The sequence below is a fragment of the Stomoxys calcitrans genome, chromosome 4 (assembly GCF_963082655.1).
Source record: "Stomoxys calcitrans chromosome 4, idStoCalc2.1, whole genome shotgun sequence".
Classification (NCBI taxonomy): domain Eukaryota; kingdom Metazoa; phylum Arthropoda; class Insecta; order Diptera; family Muscidae; genus Stomoxys; species Stomoxys calcitrans.
The window spans coordinates 71,483,492-71,502,068 of record NC_081555.1 but is presented as its reverse complement, the minus strand read 5'-3'; the positions used below and the strand labels follow the sequence as shown (position 1 = coordinate 71,502,068).

Here is an 18,577-nt window from a genome sequence, read left to right as displayed (position 1 = left end):
GGCTGAATCTGGTTATTCGTAGACCTGTTGAGTTTTTAACAGTGAAGTTAAGTTAGAAATTAAATCTTATTTAATTTACGGATGCTCGTTATGGTGATTTTTTTCGGAATATTCTCTTATAATCAATCAATAATCAACTTATAATAGGGACACTTATCAAAACGTTGTAATTACTGATGAATTGTCTTTTTTCGTAACTTAAAATCGAATAAGAGAGAAAAACAAAAAACCATAACTAATCATGCACATGCTTTATTGCAATATTCGTTTCGTAAATTAAAGCATCAGCACCTAACAATGGTTCGCGGAGTTCATACAACTGAAAAAGAAAAAAAAATGATTAAAAAATAAAAAGCATCTAAAAACTACAAGGGAAGTTTCAAATCTTTGTTTTTTGTGCCCAAGAGGTTTTCAATAAGGTTTAGGTCGCATGATAGCGATATACCTTCAAAACTTTTCGAAAGCTCTTGGAACTAGAATACCGCTAGTCCAGAAGAGAGCTTTGAGTCGTTAACTTATATGAACTGATGCTTAAATTTACGAAACGAATAATGCAATAATACTTGTAAATGAGTAGTAACCATTTTTCCTCTTAAATTTTAATAACGAAACAAGTAAGAGCGTGCTAAATTCGGCCGGGCCGAATCTTATATACCCTCCACTGTGGATCCCATTTGTCGAGTTCTATGCGCGGTATCGCTTTTTAGGCAAACAAAGAATATTGAATAAGAATTGTTATGCTATTGGAGCTATATCAAGTTATAGTCCGATTCGGACCATAAATGAATGCTGAATATTGTAGAAGTCATTGTGTAATATTTCAGTTCATTCGGATAAGAAATGCGCCTTGAAAGGGCTCAAGAAGCAAAATCGGGAAATAGGTTTATATGGGAGCTGTATCAAGCTATTGATCGATTCAGACCATATTATAAGGTCATGAGAGAAGCCGTTGTACAAAATTTCTGCCAAATCGGATGAGAATTGCGCGCTCTATTGGCTCAAGAAGTCATGATCCATGATCGGTTTATATGATAGCTCTACCAGATTGTAAACTAATTTGAATCATATTAAACACAGTTGTTGGAATTGATACCAAAACACCATTTGCAAAATTTCAGTCAAATAGGACGAGAATTGCGCCCTCTAGAGGCTCAAGAAGTCAAGACCCAAGATCGGTTAATATGGCAGCTATATCAAAACATTGACCGATTTGGCCTATTTACAATGCCAACCGACCTACACTAATAAAAAGTATTTGTGCAAAATTTCAAGCGGCTAGTTTTACTCCTTCGAAAGTTAGAGTGCTATCGACAGACAAACGGACGGACGGACATGGCTAGATCGTCTTAAAATGACATGACGATCAAGAATATATAAAATTTATGGGGTCTCCGACGCATATTTCGAGGTGTTACAAACAGAATGACGAAATTAGTATACCCCCATCCTATGGTAGAGGGTATAAAAAGACAAATGAATTTACAGAAAAAATCACCATAACGAGCATCTGTCAATTAAATGAGATTTAAATTCTAATTTAACTTCACCGTTAAAAATTCAACAGATCTGCGAATAACCATGTTCAGCCGTTAACAGAAGTGACCATGTTTTCTTACTCTTTTTGTTCAATACTGTTGTTAGCAACTATTGTTTCTATTATTTTTTCCACCACTGTGTATCGTGTTTTCAAAAACTTTACAATCAAAACATTCATGAATGGAGTTCGACTTCGTTTATATGGTCACCGCTGGCACATATGTAATTGTCAATACGTTGGACCCAATTTTCGACGACTCGGACACATATTTCAGCCAAAGCAGTCTTCCAACGTCGTCGGCTTGTAGCCGTTGTAGAGGCATGAGCGAGGCGGCCAACCGACTGAGCCATTTCTTGAGATAGCACGCTCATAAAACTTATTCCTCAATAAGCACACGTTACAATGTGTGCTGTGTGGCTTGTGGTACCGTTCTGCTGAAACCACATGTCGTCCAGGTCCATACGGCCCTATGACGACGTCGTCATGCAAACCGCGCCAAACAGTTATTTTTTGTTGATGAAGTGTAGATTCGTGAAGCACATATGAAATATCACCTGACCAATAACGCATATTTTGCTTATTGGCGAACCGATTAAGTCAAAAATTTGCCACTGAGTTATCGTCACTGGAGTAAACACTCTTAAAGTAGCGGTCACCGACTCCGAATTTCGGTAGTAAATTTTTATGACTCCCAGACATTGTTCGTAAGTGTACTTTACCATGATGAAAATGTTGAGTTTCCTGAATAAATTGACAGTGACAGTTCGATGATTAGTGTAAAAGTGCGTTCACAAATTAAATTCAAAGTTGTCGGTTCCCTATTGAAAACGCCTTTAAAACGATATAAACTTATATACACTTGCCAGAGAAAGTATTCGTACAAACTGACCGCAAAATTTTAACCTCAAAATAATGTTATAAACAAAATTTAAGAGTTAAATAAGCTGGAAGAAAAATTATTATGTCAAAATATTAACAGCCTTGTACACAAACATTTAAAAGGCCTTTATAAACCGAAAATAGGCAAAATGTTCTATTTTGTATTCACAAACACATAATAGTCTATTTTTTCTTTTATTAACTAATTTTAAATTTCAAAAAGTCATTATAGGTTTTATCCTTGTTTAAAACCATAATAAAAAAATTACATTTCTCAATTCAACGAGCATAAACCTATACGAACGAATACGAAACGAGCCAAATCTTGGTATCTCCTCAATAGTTTTTTTTTCTATATAATGGATCTATCTACATATGAATATTAAAGAACACAAGTGCACTGTTCGTATCAAATTTCCGCCAAGACCGATAAAAATCTAAAAAATATATTTGGTGTCTATCTTTAGACCTATTTTGAAACCATTTCAACCAAATCGGCTTCTAATCTCCGGAACAGTTTTTTGCGGCCATATCTGTATGGAGCTTGATATGGTTATTTCAGAGCATTAGTGTACTCTACGTTCCAAAGTTCAGCCAATTTACAAGCTGTAAACTCAAACTCAGATTTTACAAAGAGTGGACCCATTTTCGAGCGCTGACTATCAATTTTATGATTTATTAAATCAACGGTAGAATTGCTCTCCTCTTGTCTCGTGATGCTTAAAATAAAATTATGATGTCAACATCTCTTGAGCAGGAAGATTATACATGTTCAGAGAACGTGTTGTCTTGGCATAGGCAAGGCGATGAGAACCAATTAATTGATTCAATACGACACGGAAGCGCTACACGGGTTGGAATTCTGCACTCCGATTTGTGTGATGTACAACTGCAGTAGCTGACAATCAGCGTTATCGAGTGGAGACTCTCAGTGAGAGGCCGGTCGGTACCGACTCTTGGCTAAATACTGACTGCCTGTGATACTCGATATGACAAGGCGAGTTATTGGCGCCTTTTATTAACCAATGGTCATAACGTACCCGTGTCGTTCGTATGAACCGGAATAAATTTCCTCACTTGACGAGGTCCACAAACAAATGTTGCGACAATAACAACAACATTTGAGGCCGAGTGTGAGACACATTCTCTAGCGTCACAATCTTCAATTGACTGAAATCTAATATTTCATTCTACTCGGACGGATCAAAGCTTGAAGAGAGAACTCGTTTAGGCGCGTCTGTATTGAGAACATATAGACCGAGTTCTGTTTCCTCTTGCTGACCATGACAGGAATGCGTCGGGTGGCACAGTTTTAATGCGAAATTGTCGAGTGTGAATATTTTCTCGGTAGTAAACGGCCCTTAGATCCTTAGCAACCACGGTAAGTCCTAGAGCATAAGGAGGCAATTGACGCCTTCTCTAAACATTAATTATATTAATATTTTATATAATTTGTGAGTATTTAGTTTAAAGAGTATTAGTTTAAAGAGATTTTAAGCCGTTAATAATTTTTTTTTTGTGAATAATGCCATAAGGTTTTAGTATTAAATACAGTTTTTAGTAACTTTTGGGTTATCCTTTTTGTAAAGGAGCCTCCGAGAGTAGTGATGGCATTAACTTGAGTAGTATGGATGATTATCCATCGCTCATCATACGATTCATTCATTATAACAGTTTATTGCATATCCTTCGATGATATTTTATTTGTGCGAATTTTGCGCTTCAATAAATCCCATAAACGTTCTATGGGATTAATCCTGTGATAGATGATAGACATGGGTGATTTCAGTTGATATTTGGTGGTATAAAGTAAGGACATCTCTACTTTAGTGTTGGTACCTAAAGTCCTATCCTAGATTCACTTTCCCTTTATGCCAAAATGTTTCCCTTTTATACCAAATTTGCCTTAGTCAGTATAAAGAGCCTTCTCCCGAAGTTCTAGAGTCAATTTTACGTACTCTTTAACAAAGTCCATCACTTTTTTATGGTCTATGTCTGATGTAAGCGGCTTCTTATTCGCCACACGTCTATGGTACCTAGAGTTTCTTTATATTTTCCTTATTGTATCTTAGGTAAGGTTAGGTTGGAAAGAGGGTGTGGATATAAATCCGCCCCCTGCCATTATGGACATACACCTAAGCCAGAAATCGGAACAACAGTGCGCTCTAAATACTAACAGCCTTATTCACAAACATTTAAAAGAGCTCTATAAACCGAAAATAGGATAAAATGTTGTTTTTTGTATTCACAAACACATAATAGCCTATTTTACCCTTAATAAACCAATTTTAAATTTGAAAAAGTTATTATTGGTTTTACCCTTGTTTAACACCATTTTAAAATTACATTTCTCAATTGCACGAGCATAAACTACTTTAAATAAATGTGAAACGTTTGATTAAATTTGTGAATAACGAAAAATCTTATAAAAATGGATGCACTTAATGTAATCGGTGAAATAAGTAAGTATAGAACAAATTAAAGCGCGTTAAGTTCGGCCGGGCCGAATCTTATAGACCTTCCACCATGGATTGCAATTGACAAGTTTTGTCAATGACACCTCAAATGCTGAGACCAATTTTATATACGCTATGTAACGTTATTGACCATGTTACATGTTATCAAAAGATCATCTCTAGAGGCTCAAATAATCTAACCGGGAAAACGGTTTATGGAAGCTTTTTCGGAGGATGTACCGTACTTCCCATAGTAGTTAAAAGTCATAACAAAACACTATGGGAAAAATTTCAGCCAAATCGGATAATAAATGCGCCTTCTAAGGCCCAAAAAGGCAAACTAGGAGATTGTTTTATATTGCAGCTTACTTAAACTTATAAGAATATTTAGCAAAATTTTGAGCGGCTAGCGAAAGGAATGAAAATCCGTGTATTTTTATACCCACCACCATAGGATTCATTCATTTAGTCATTCCGTTTGCAACACATCGAAATATCCATTTCCGACCTTACAAAGCATATATATTCTTGATCGTCATAAAAATCTAAGACGATCTAGCCATGTCCGTCCGTCTGACTGTTGAGAACACAATACAGTCTTTAAAAATTGAGATATTGAGCTGAAATTTTGCACAGACTCGTATTTCTTCTATACGCAGGTTAAGTTCTTGCATGGGCAAAATCTGACGATATTTGGATATAGCTGCCATATAGACCGATTTAGGGTCTTCAGGCCATAAAGACCGCAGTTTTTGTACGATGTCGATGAAATTTGAAGCAATGAGTTGTACTTAGAGCCACGACATCCAAAGTTCGGCACGCGTTTTTACTTGTTTCTCATTCTTTTGAAATTTATAGGAAGATTGGAGCAGACTTTCAAAAGGAGACGTCCACGAGTTTACAAAGAAAGAGTTGATCCATTTTCTATTCCGGACCATCACTTTAAAGCCAAATATCGGTTTAAGAAATCAACGGCAAAAAAAAATATTGGTCTAATAAAAAATGATATTGAATTAAGCAAAAGAGGGCACGGGACTCCGGCCGAACTACAAGTTATGATTGCTTTGCGTTGTTGGGGTCGCAGAGAGGTTTGTTTACTTGTTGTTAAATGATTAAATTTAATCCTTTTATTGGCAAAATCCTGTTTCTAGGTTCAAGATGATGCGGGAGATTTGCACGGATTAGCCCAACCAACGGTTTCAAGAATATGCAATAGAGTTGCTCGCGCTTTGGCTCGTCATGGTATGGAATACATAAACATGCCGACATCTCTCGAAGAGCAAGCCGTAATAATGAGAGATTTTAAGGCCATTAGAAACTTTCCGGGCGTTATTGGAGCAATTGATGGAACTCATGTTAAAATAAAAAAAACTGGTGGAGATCTTGCCCAATATTATATAAACCGGAAAGGATTCTATTCACTGAATGTACAGGTGTGAGGTGATTTACTAATCGAAGGAGCATAATAAAAAATTAGAATTTCATTTTTAGGTTGTGTGTGATGCCCAATTGAAAATTCGCGACATAGTTGCTAGGTGGAGAGGAAGTACTCATGATTGTCGGATATTTAATGAATCTTCTATTAAGGAACGATTTGAAAAAAAAAAAGAATTCAGGGGTCGTTTACTTGGAGATTCAGGATATCAGTTGACGCATTATCTATTTACTCCTCTCCTCCGCACTAACAACGAAAAGGAAGAACGCTACAATGTTGCTCATATTGCAACAAGGAATACAGTAGAGAGGTGTTTTGGGGTGTGGAAGCAGCGATTTCGTTGTTTGTTAGATGGAATGACGGTTAGTCTATCAAATGCGAAGACTGTTATCGTTGCACTTGCTGTGCTTCACAACATTGTATATTTTTATACCCTCCACCATAAGATGGGGGGTATACTTATTTCGTCATTCTGTTTGTAACTACTCGAAATATTCGTCTGAGACCCCATAAAGCATATATATTCTTGATCGTCGTGAAATTTTATGTCGATCTAGCCATGTCTGTCCGTCCGTCCGTCCGTCCGTCTGTCTGTCGAAAGCACGCTAACTTCCGAAGGAGTAAAGCTAGCCGCTTGAAATTTTGCACAAATACTTTTTATTGGTGTAGGTCGGTTGGTATTGTAAATGGGCCATATCGGTCCATGTTTTGATATAGCTGCCATATAAACCGATCTTGGGTCTTGACTTCTTGAGCCTCTAGCGTGCGCAATTCTTATCCGATCAGAATGAAATTTTGCACGACGTGTTTTGTTATGATATCCAACAACTGTGCCAAGTATGGTTCAAATCGGTCCATAACCTGATATAGCTGCCATATAAACCGATCTTGGGTCTTGACTTCGTGAGCCTCTAGAGTGCGCAATTCTTATCCGATTGGAATGAAATTTTGCACGAAGTATTTCGTTTTGATATCCAACAACTGTGCCAAGTATGGTTCAAATCGGTTCATAACCTGATATAGCTGTCATATAAACAGATCTGGGGATTTGACTTCTTGAGCTGAAATTGGCTGAAATTTTGTACGACGGATCCTCTCATGACCATCAACAAACGTGTTTATTATGTTCTGAATCGGTCTATAGACCGATACAGATCCCATATAAATCGTTCTCTCTATTTTACTTCGTGAGCCCCAATGGGCGCAATTCCTATACGAATTGGCTGACATTTTACACAGGTCTCCAACATATAATTTAATTGTGGGCCGAACCGGACCATATCTTGATATCGTTTTAATAGCAGAGCAACTCTTTTCTTATATCCTTTTTTGCCTAAGAAGAGATGCCGGGAAAAGAACTCGACAAATGCGATCCATGGTGGAGGGTATATAAGACTCGGCCCGGCCGAACTTAGCACGCTTTTACTTGTTATTAATAATTTGACATTGTCAAATAGCCGGAATTGCCAGATAAAACTTCAAAAAATTCTAAAAATGTTTCATAGTTATTTGACTGTTATTATGTGTTTGTGAATACACAATTTTTTGGATGCCGTAATCCTTGGTTTTCTTATACGGTAGCAAATATAGTTTGCTTCTCTCGTTCTGTCAGCTTATATAGTAATTCTTCTCTCATCGGCACTATTTTTTTCTGTTTTGGGACTCATCTTGACTTTTTAATTCAACCATAATTGTTATTGCTTTGGTTATTTTTGCAGATCTACACGCCTTTATGTGTTAAAATTTGCGTGGAATTTTCCGAATTGAATTTGTACGAATACTGTTTCTGTTACCATACCGTTGCTCCACTGCATAATTTGATTGTAAATTATTGTAACTAAATCGCCCAGAGTTTAAAAACAATGTGAGTTACGTTTTCGTGTTCCAAAGGCAAGTGGTTCATAACAATTTTAACCATAAAAAAATTCATGACTATAATCACCCCTATAGTTGGGTTTTTTTTTTTTTTTGTATTCCGAAGATTAGTTCAAACAATCTGCGGATATCGATAAATAAAGGGTATTAAATAAAGATATGATAAGGAGTTTCGTTGGCCAACGTTGAAAATATGAAAACAAACGAGTGAAAAGGTAAAAGGCTCGGCCATGCCGAACTTCGTATACCCGCCACCACGGGAATATTAATCATTCTAGTTTTTTCTTACTCCGCAAACATATCCTTATTTATATCAAGATGTGGGCTGATCTAGATCATATTTGATTCATGTTCCGTAAACACTTTATAAGTCACAGCAATAAGTCCGCTTTTTTATGGGATAAGACCCTATATTGGAGGATCGGACTATATGGGAGCTATATCTAAATATATTCTATTCGGATAACGGGAGCCTTAAAATAACTCAGTTTCAAATTTCAGCGAAATCGAATAATAAATGCGACATTTATGGGCTAAAGACCCAAAATATGTAGGTCGGTTTATATGGCTGCTATAATATATATAGTCGGATTAAGACCATATTTGGGTTGGATGTCGGGAGTCATCATACTACTCACTGTTTCAAACTCCAGTGAAATCGGATAGTAAATGCGTCTTTTACACATTGGGCCAAGGTTTAAGATTATTCCTTGTTCCAGGAAAGAAAATGAGCCAAAAACAAAAAGTTTAAAATAAAGATACTGTCTTTATATTTAATTTCCTAAATGCTAACGGGAGCCACCGTGGTGCATAGGTTAGCATGCCCGACTATCGTGCCAAACGCCCGGGTTCAAATCCTGCCGGCGAGAATACCTTAAAACATTTTTCAGCGGTGGTTATCCCCTCACCAAATGCTGGCGATATTTGTGAGTATTTCAGCCATGTACAACTTCTCAACAAAGAGGTGTCACTTTTCTGTGACACGCCGTTCGGACTCGGCATAAAACAAGGAGGTCGCCTTATCATTGAGCTTAAACTTGAATCGGGCAGCACTCAATTGATATTGTGAGAAGTTAGTTTCCCTCTAATTTGTTCCGAAACATTAAAGCACATTTGCTAATGGACATGACCATCCGCTTGAAATTTTGATGGCGGATTGTTTCTTATTTTACTTCATAGATGATTGTATTATTATTATATTTTGAAAAATTCTTTTTTAAAACTTAGCATTTTAACCCAAACAAGTAAAAGCGTGCTAAGTTCGGCCGGGCCGAATCTTATATACCCTCCACCATGGATCGCATTTGTCGAGTTCTTTTCCCGGCATCTCTTCTTAGGCAAAAAAGGATATAAGAAAAGAGTTGCTCTGCTATTAAAACGATATCAAGATATGGTCCGGTTCGGCCCACAATTAAATTATATGTTGGAGACCTGTGTAAAATGTCAGCCAATTCGTATAGGAATTGCGCCCATTGGGGCTCACGAAGTAAAATAGAGAGAACGATTTATATGGGATCTGTATCGGTCTATAGACCGATTCAGAACATAATAAACACGTTTGTTGATGGTCATGAGAGGATCCGTCGTACAAAATTTCAGCCAAATCGGATAGGAATTGCGCCCTCTAGAAGCTCAAGAAGTCAAATCCCCAGATTTGTTTATATGACAGCTATATCAGGTTATGAACCGATTTGAACCATACTTGGCACAGTTGTTGGATATCAAAACGAAATACTTCGTGCAAAAATTCATTCAACTCGGATAAGAATTGTGCCCTCTAGAGGCTCAAGAAGTCAAGACCCAAGATCGGTTTATATGGCAGCTATATCAGGTTATGAACCGATTTGACCCATACTTGGCACAGTTGTTGGATATAATAACACAATACGTTGTGGAAAATTTCATTCCAATCGGATAAGAATTGCGCCCTCTAGAGGCTCACGAAGTCAAGACCCAAGATCGGTTTATATGGCAGCTATATCAGGTTATGGACCGATTTGAACCATACTTGGCACAGTTGTTGGATATCATAACAAAACACGTCGTGCAAAATTTCATTCCAATCGGATAAGAATTGCGCACGCTAGAGGCTCAAGAAGTCAAGACCCAAGATCGGTTTATATGGCAGCTATATCAAAACATGGACCGATATGGCCCATTTACAATACCAACCGACCTACACCAATAAAAAGTATTTGTGCAAAATTTCAAGCGGCTAGCTTTACTCCTTCGGAAGTTAGCGTGCTTTCGACAGACAGACGGACGGACGGACGGACAGACGGACGGACATGGCTAGATCGACATAAAATTTCACGACGATCAAGAATATATATGCTTTATGGGGTCTCAGACGAATATTTCGAGTAGTTACAAACAGAATGACGAAATTAGTATACCCCCCATCTTATGGTGGAGGGTATAAAAATAAACAATTATAGACGCTCCTATGTGTAAGGCTATTTTGCGTCTTTAACTACGGTTCACTATTATCTTATCCCAAGGTAAATTTTCAAACTTTCAACGATATTTTGACTTTCATTTTAGATTTTTGTCTTAAATAACAAGACGCAAAGTTAAGGATTAGCCTACCATTTAAAATAAAAATTCCGAAATATCCAAAATATCCCTTTGGTGAAAAATGGAAAGGGAATTTATCATCTTTAAATTAATTTTGCTAATCTTTGCCTCGAATCTCTAAAATTAGGACAAACATTTTTTCAGTACTGGCTTTAAACCCTGTGTCTGCAGATCTTTCTATATGGCTATATCTAAATAAAAACCATATTAGGACCGGACGCCACTTTAAAATTCCACTGTAATTGAATAATAAGTGCGTTTTTTACTGGCTTAGTCCCAATGTCAGCAGAATGGCCTTTATAGCAGATTTAGCTGATGGTCCGATCTAGATCATATTCGAGTCGGATGACGAGAGTCTTAATACAACTGTTTCAAATTTCAACAAAATCGGACAATAAATGCGATTTTTATGGGCTTAAAACCCAAAATCGGCAAATCGGTCTATATGGCACCTATATATAAATATAGTCCGATTTGGCCCGTTCCAGAACTTAACCTGCGTGTAGAAAAAATACTGAATTTCAACTTAATAACCCAATTTTTGAAGGCTGTAGCATGATTTAAACAGACACACAGACATCATCAAATTGTCTTACAATTTTAAGACCATCAAGAATACATATATATACTCTGTATGTTCGTATATGAACATCTTGATGTATTGCAAACGGAATGACTAAATGAGTATACCCCCTATCCTAGGGTGGTGGGTATACAAAATTTCAATATCCCACTACAGTTTAAAAGAACAATAAATTGTTTATTGCACCAAGAAATATGAGCATATCCACAAATAACTACCGTTTGTTTATTATATCTTTGATAAAAGATGATAGAAAACAATTCCCAAACTTACTGAAAACACCATTACGCCCACTAATGAAGAAGGATTCAACGTTGTAGCGACAAACGTCCAATACCGAAATTACAAACAAAAAAAATCAGTGTTCAAAAATATTTCCCCATCAAAGGAATTTTGGGGATGATTTCTTTAAATTTTGGGAATAACGTTTCAGAAAATAAATTCAAATTGTAGCGATATCGCCTTTAATTGCAAGTTTTGATTAACGTATTCATTTTCAAAAAATAAAAAAAATCAATTATTGAATTTTTTTTTGCTTTTATCGCAAAAGTTTTTTTAATAACCACAACTAATCCAACTTTGCAGACAGCAAACACTGTATGCTGATTTCAAATAAAATTTGTTAAGCCATAACAAAGTTTTTAACTTCTAAACATGCCGTTTTTATACCCACCACCGAGGGATGGGGGTATATTCATTTTGTCATTCCGTTTGCAACACATCGAAATATCCATTTCCGACCCTATAAGGTATATATATTCTTGATCAGCGTAAAAATCTAAGACGATCTAGCCATGTCCTTCCGTCTGTCTGTTGAAATCACGCTACAGTCTTTTTTTTTTGTCCATAAGCAGGTTAAGTTCGAGGATGGGCTATATGGGATTATTCCTTGATATAGCCCCCATATAGACCGATCCGCCGATTAAGGGTCTTAGGCCCATTAAAGCCAAATTTATTATCCGATTTTGCTGAAATTTGGGACAGTGTGTTAGGCTCTTCGATATTCCTCTCCAATTTGGCCTAGATCGGTCCGGATTTGGATATAGCTGCCGTATTGACCGATCCCTCGATTTAAGGCTTTTGACCCATAGAAGGCGCATTTATTGTCCGATTTTGCCAAAATTTGGGACAGTGAGTTGTACTAGGACAGTCGACATCCGTCTTCAATTTGACTCAAATCGGTCCAGATTTGGATATAGCTGACATATAAACCGATTTCTGGATTTAAGGTCTTGGGCCCATAAAAGGCGCATTTATTATCCGATCTCGCCGAAATTTGAGACCGTGAGTTATGTTGGGCCCTTCGACATCCTTCTTCAATTTAGATGTAGCTGCCAATATAGACCGATCTCTCGAATAAGCGTCTTGGGCCCATAAAAGGCGCATTTATTGTCCGACGTCGCCGAATTTTGGGACAGGGAGTTGCGTCAGGCCCCCTGGACATCTTCCTGCAATATGGCACCGATCGGTCTTGTTTTGTATATAGCTGCCATATAGACCGATCTTTCGATTTAAGGTCTTGGGCCCATAAAAGGCCCATTAATTGTCCGATTTTGCCGAAATTTGGGACAGTGAGTTGTGTTAGGTCCTTCAACATCCCTCTTCAATTTATTCAGATTTGGATATAGCGGCCATATAGACCGATCTCTCGATTTAAAGTCTTGGTCCCATAAAATGCACATTTATTATCCGATTTCGCTCAACTTTGACACAGTGACTTATGTGAGGCTTTTCGACATTCGTGCCGTATATGGTTCAGATCGGTCTATATTAGATATGGCTACCAAAAGGCCAATATTTTGTTCTTTGAACAGTGACTTATACTTATTAGAGCTCTCCGTATCTGTGTCGAATTTTCAAAGTTCGGTCCGACCGAACTTAACGCTTTTTACTTGTTTAAAATATTTATGTGACAGCTTGTTCGGACTCGGCAGTAAAAATGAGGTCACTTATCATTCAGCTTAAACTTGTTTCGGACAGAACTCATTGCTATGAGGGAAAATCCCTGCTGTATCATAATGCAATGTTTATGGGCAAATATATATAATAAAAAGGGTGATGTTTTAGCGATTATCTTTTTGGCAACACTGGTTTAAACAGCTCACGAACGTTTCGTGTTTTGTTTCACTGTCAAACATCTTCAGTTTGGTCTGTAATTTAACCATAAATCGTCTTCAAATGAACAACGCTTTCATATTATTGAATTTTACAATATTATCAAAATTCGTGCTCTGCGAAGAAACTTCATCGCACGATTCTTCCATTGAGCGACGAAGCTAATTTTTGGCTCAATGGGTACGTAAAAAAGCAGAATTGTCGATTTTGGAACGAAATGTGCATCACCCAAAAGCATTGCAAGATTTACCAATGCATCCAGAAAAAGTCACAGTTTGGTGGGGTTAATGGGCTAGTGGCATCATTAGACCGCACTTCAAAGATGATGCGAATTGTAACGTAACTGTGAATGGTGAGCGCTATCGTGTTTACGGTATATTTATGAGTTAATTGTGTAACAATCATCCCACTATAAGTATAAAATTTTCTTTATTGTCCTGTTCTATTGACTCTAATTCTTATTTAGAAGAAACTAGGTATTGTTTCTCTAAAACAGACTATAATCAAATGAATTAATTTTTAAGTTCGATTAATTGGTCTATATTTGGATCATTAGATGAGATGATTGAAAGTTTGATTTTATGTAAGAATACTGATCTCCCCTGGAATTCGGCTGCTTTATCAAGATTAAGTAATAGGAAGAATAAGCTTTCTAAAATGTTTAAAAAAGTGGTTCTTCTTCAGACTTTGTAAATTATTCCGTCACAAAATCAGCATCAGAAAACATCACATCATCACATTTTGAATCATATGTTGTAGATATGACACTGGGATTTCCAATATATTTCCATCATTTTAAACTAGCTATTCTGATAGAGTATTACTATTGATGTTCCATTATTAGATGTAACAAAGGTGTTGGCCAATAAAATGTTTTAAGGATACAACGGTCCCAGGTCCGGATGGAATCCCTTCGTGCATTCCCAAATACTGTACAGAGAATTTTGCACTTTCTCTCTCTTTAATGTTAAATAAGACTTAGGAAACTGGCTATTTACCACCACTATGGAAAGAATCTTTTATTGTACCTTTATTTAAATAGGATAGAAGAATTGAATCGAACTTTAGAAGAGTCGCTAAATTAAATATAGTTCATAAATAATTTGAAAAGGTGGTAACTGAGGTAGTTTTTGCAAATTTCAACATGGCTTCCGGAAACATCGTTCTACAATAACGAATCTTTTAGAATCTTTTAGAAGCCGATATCAAACTGAGTGTAATTATGCAGACTTTAGCAAAGCCTTTGATAAGGTTAATTATGAACTACTACTATAGCAAATCACCTGCCTAATATGATACTTCTATCAAAATTTCTAATGGATGCAGATGATAGTAAGATTTTCTATTCTTTTAATGAGGAGGCATACCATTGTAACCGCGATCCGATCTTAACGAGTTTCATAAATAGTGCAATACAAACTTGTTAGGCCTTAACACTTTGAAATGTAAACATATGTCGTTCTTTCGGCCAAAGAAGATTGATACAAGTTATTATTTGAATGATTGCATAGTGGAGTATGTAGATTCTATTCATGATTTGGGGATTCTATTGGTCCACAGATTAGATTTCAGAAAACATATTTCCTTAGTTACGAATAAAGCTTATAGAAGTCTGGGATTTATCAAGCGCTGAAAAAAGAAATTTTCTGATCCCATTAAGGAACAGGGGATACTTCTCTCATATTAATGAGTGCAGTCCGATGCCGAGCCATAACGGGGTGCCGCATAGCGACACCACTTCGGAGAGAAGTTTTAACCGGCAGGATACATTATTAATGTAGTCAGCATTAGTAAAGGGATAACCACCGCTGAAAATGTTGTTGATGTTCACGCCGGGATTTGAAGCCAGGCGTTCGGCGTCATAGACGGACTTGCTAACCTTTGCGCAACGGTGGACTCCAATTGCTATGCTATTGGAGCTTTATCAGGTTATGGACCGATTCGGGCCATACTTGGTGTGGGTGTGTCATTGGGTGATCATAATAGAAATCATTGTCAAATCGGATAAGAATTGGTTATGGACCGATTCATACCATGTTTGGCACGTATGTTGAAGGTTATACGAGAAGTCGTTGTGCACAATTTCAGCCAAATCAGATCGTTTTATATGGGTACTATATCACGTTTTCGATCGTTCAGGCCATTCTTGGCACGTATTTTGGAGGAAATGCGATAAGTCATTATGCAAAATTTCAGCATAATCCGATAACAATTGAGCCTTCCAGAGGATCAAGAACTATAATCGATTCAAACCATACTTGACACATCTCTTATCTGTCATAGAAAACGTCATTCTTGGCACGTATGTTGGAGGACAAACGATAAGTCATTGTACAAAATTTCAGCAAAACCCAACAACAATTACGCCTTCCAGAGGCTTAAGAACTATAATCGAGGTTCAAGAGCTATAAATGATTCAAACCAAACTTGACACATCTGTTGTCTGTCTTAGAAAACGTCATAGTACAATTCGGATAAGAATTTCGCCCTATACGGGTTCAAGAAGTATAATCGGGAGACCGCTTTATACGGGAGCTATACCAAAATGTAGACCGATATGGCCCGCTTGCAATCCCAAGGATGTACACTAATAGGAGGTATTTGTGCAAAATTCAAGCGCCTAGTTTCACTCCTTCAAAAGTTAGCTTACATTCTACAGACAGACAAACAGTCGGACGAACATGGCTATATCGACTTAAAATGACATGGCGATCAAGAATATATATACTTTATGGGATCTAAGACCAATATTTCTATGTATTACAAACGGAATGACGAAGTTAGTATACCCCCATCCTATGTGTGCATGTGTTTTCATCGCATCAAAATCCCAAAATTTTTCACAAACGAAGTTTATTTGTCGACAATTTCATTTATGAAAAACGAATTATATTTTTGCGCGTCAACATTGTAGCTCCCTAATATATGCATCTTCCGATTTTCACTAATAAGACGGAAGTAACTAAACTTGACTTCGTCACGAAATTTGAAACGGATTGTTTTATTATCCATATGAACGCTTCTGCAAAGATCTAGATTTAGTGTTCATAGTGTGATATCGTCCAAATTAAACTACCCAAATTTACCTTCCTTTACTTGTTTTAGCTAATGTTGAGGTACCAAAATCAGCACCTTGACCAAATTTGGGGTTACCCAGACTGTGTCTTAAAACTAATAAGGAGAAGAAGAAGGTAGTTTGAAATAAAAAAAAAATTGTAGAAACAGCTTACAGTCCTTAATATTTAAACCATTCTTAATGTGCAAATTTTTTTGCTCAATTTAAGAATTTGTAAATTACCATTTTGAAATTTAAAACTAAACTTGATTTTGTTAGTATAATTTGATGATAGTTGATATTTTAAAACTTTTTACAAATCAAATGATAAATTGAATGCCAGTTTTTAATTAGATTGACAAGCTATTATCAATTTAATAACAAATTATAGTATATGTTTAACAAATTCCATAAATGACGTGAATTTTTGAGATTTTATTTCATGCTAATGACACGTGGCTGATTTAGCTCAATTTTTGGTTTAATCTACGAAAACATGCAAAGTTTTTTGTTTGTTTCTCTTTCAAGAACGTTTTTTTTTGTTTCTGATGAATGAGTCAATGTTGCTAACTGCTGTAACTGTATAGCAGTTGTAACGAGGAGATTTGGAACAAGTAAAAAGGCGTTAAGTTTTGCCAGGCCGAACTTTGGATACCCACCATCTCGGGTATATATGTAAACCATCCGGTGAAAAATGCATAATTTATGCCCTCATATCAGCTTTATCTAAATATGTCCGGGCCAAATTTGAGACGGATATTGAGTAGTCTATTAAGTACAAGTCATTGTTCAATGTTGTAGAACAAAATATTGGTCTTTTTGAAAGACTGGACCTAACACAACTCACTGTCCCAAATTTCGGCAAAATCGAACAATAAATGTGCCTTTTATGGGCCCAAAACCTAAAATCGAGAGATCGGTGTTTATGGCAGCTATATCCAAATCTGGAACAATCTGGGCCAAATTGCAGAAAATTTAACCCAACGCAACTCACTGTCCCAAATTTCGTCGAAATCGGACAATAAATGCGCCTTTTATGGGCCCAAAACCTAAAATCGAGAGATCGGTATTTATGGCAGCTATATCCAAATCTGAACCGATCTGAGCCAAATTGAAGAAGGATGTCGACTGGGCTAACACAACTCACTGTCCCATATTTCAGCATAATCGGATAATAAATGAGGCTTTTATGGGTCTATTACCCTAAAAAGGCGGATCGGTCTATATTGGGGCTATATCAAGATACAGTCCCATATAGCCTATCTTCGAACTTAACCTGCTAATGGAAAAAAAAGAATCTGTGCAAAGTTTCAGCTCAATATCTTTATTTTTAAAGACTAGCGTGATAGACAGACGGACGGACATGGCTAGATCGTCTTGGATTTTTTCGCTGATTAAGAATATTTAGAAACGGAATGACAAAATGAATATACCCCCCCCCCCCCCCCCCCCATCCTTCGGTGGCGGGTATAATAAAATGGCAGGTTTTTCGTATTCATTGTGACAGTGTTTGGGTTTTATTAGTGGACGGTAGCCGCTAACCAGTTTGATGTTTAGGCACAAGTGAGAGTAGAATTCAAAGCGTCAGTCGGACATTATGGTTTAGTACATACAACAATTAGTTTAATTCAATTCAGCAAAGACAAAGTCAAATATGTTAACTAAAATGAGTGAAAGCTTCCTTTGCGTGACAGAGAAAGACTTTAAGGTGGCCGCTTTGGAAACCAATGATATTTAAGAATTAATTTTTGTATTGTAATTCAATTAATGTGTTACTTAATTTCTAAAGTATAAAACATTTGTGGAACTGAGTTCTACAGATACCGACAGCTTTACTGATCTCCTGCTTGCTTCCTTTCGTAATAGTCTCGATTTCTCACAATCCGGATCTTCCCATAGGATTTTCGTCGTCCTGCAGGCCGTTTCAGTGTTACGTGCGCGTTCATAGCCTACGCTCTTAACTCGGACTACGTCGACCCGAAAGGTTTCGGGTTAACCATGTCTGCTTTTTCGGTTTGATCCTTAATGCTGAAGTAGGTGGTGCTATTTTATGTCTTACAATAAC

The 18,577-nt window shown here is 36.8% G+C and overlaps 1 protein-coding gene and 1 long non-coding RNA gene across 5 annotated transcripts in view; both read right to left on the bottom strand.

The window, feature by feature from the left end:
* The window catches only part of LOC106085532 (chondroitin sulfate glucuronyltransferase), a 151,204-nt gene that overhangs the window by 27,696 nt on the left and 104,931 nt on the right, over positions 1-18,577 (bottom strand). The window lies entirely within an intron of this gene.
* Positions 16,316-16,789, bottom strand: LOC106085536 (uncharacterized). 2 transcript variants are annotated; one of them, XR_001220965.2, is made up of 3 exons: positions 16,688-16,789; positions 16,544-16,628; positions 16,316-16,489 (listed from the first exon to the last, which is right to left on the bottom strand). It is a non-coding gene; the product is annotated as an uncharacterized LOC106085536 (long non-coding RNA). The 2 variants fall into 2 exon arrangements; XR_009397954.1 differs by having other exon boundaries at positions 16,316-16,479.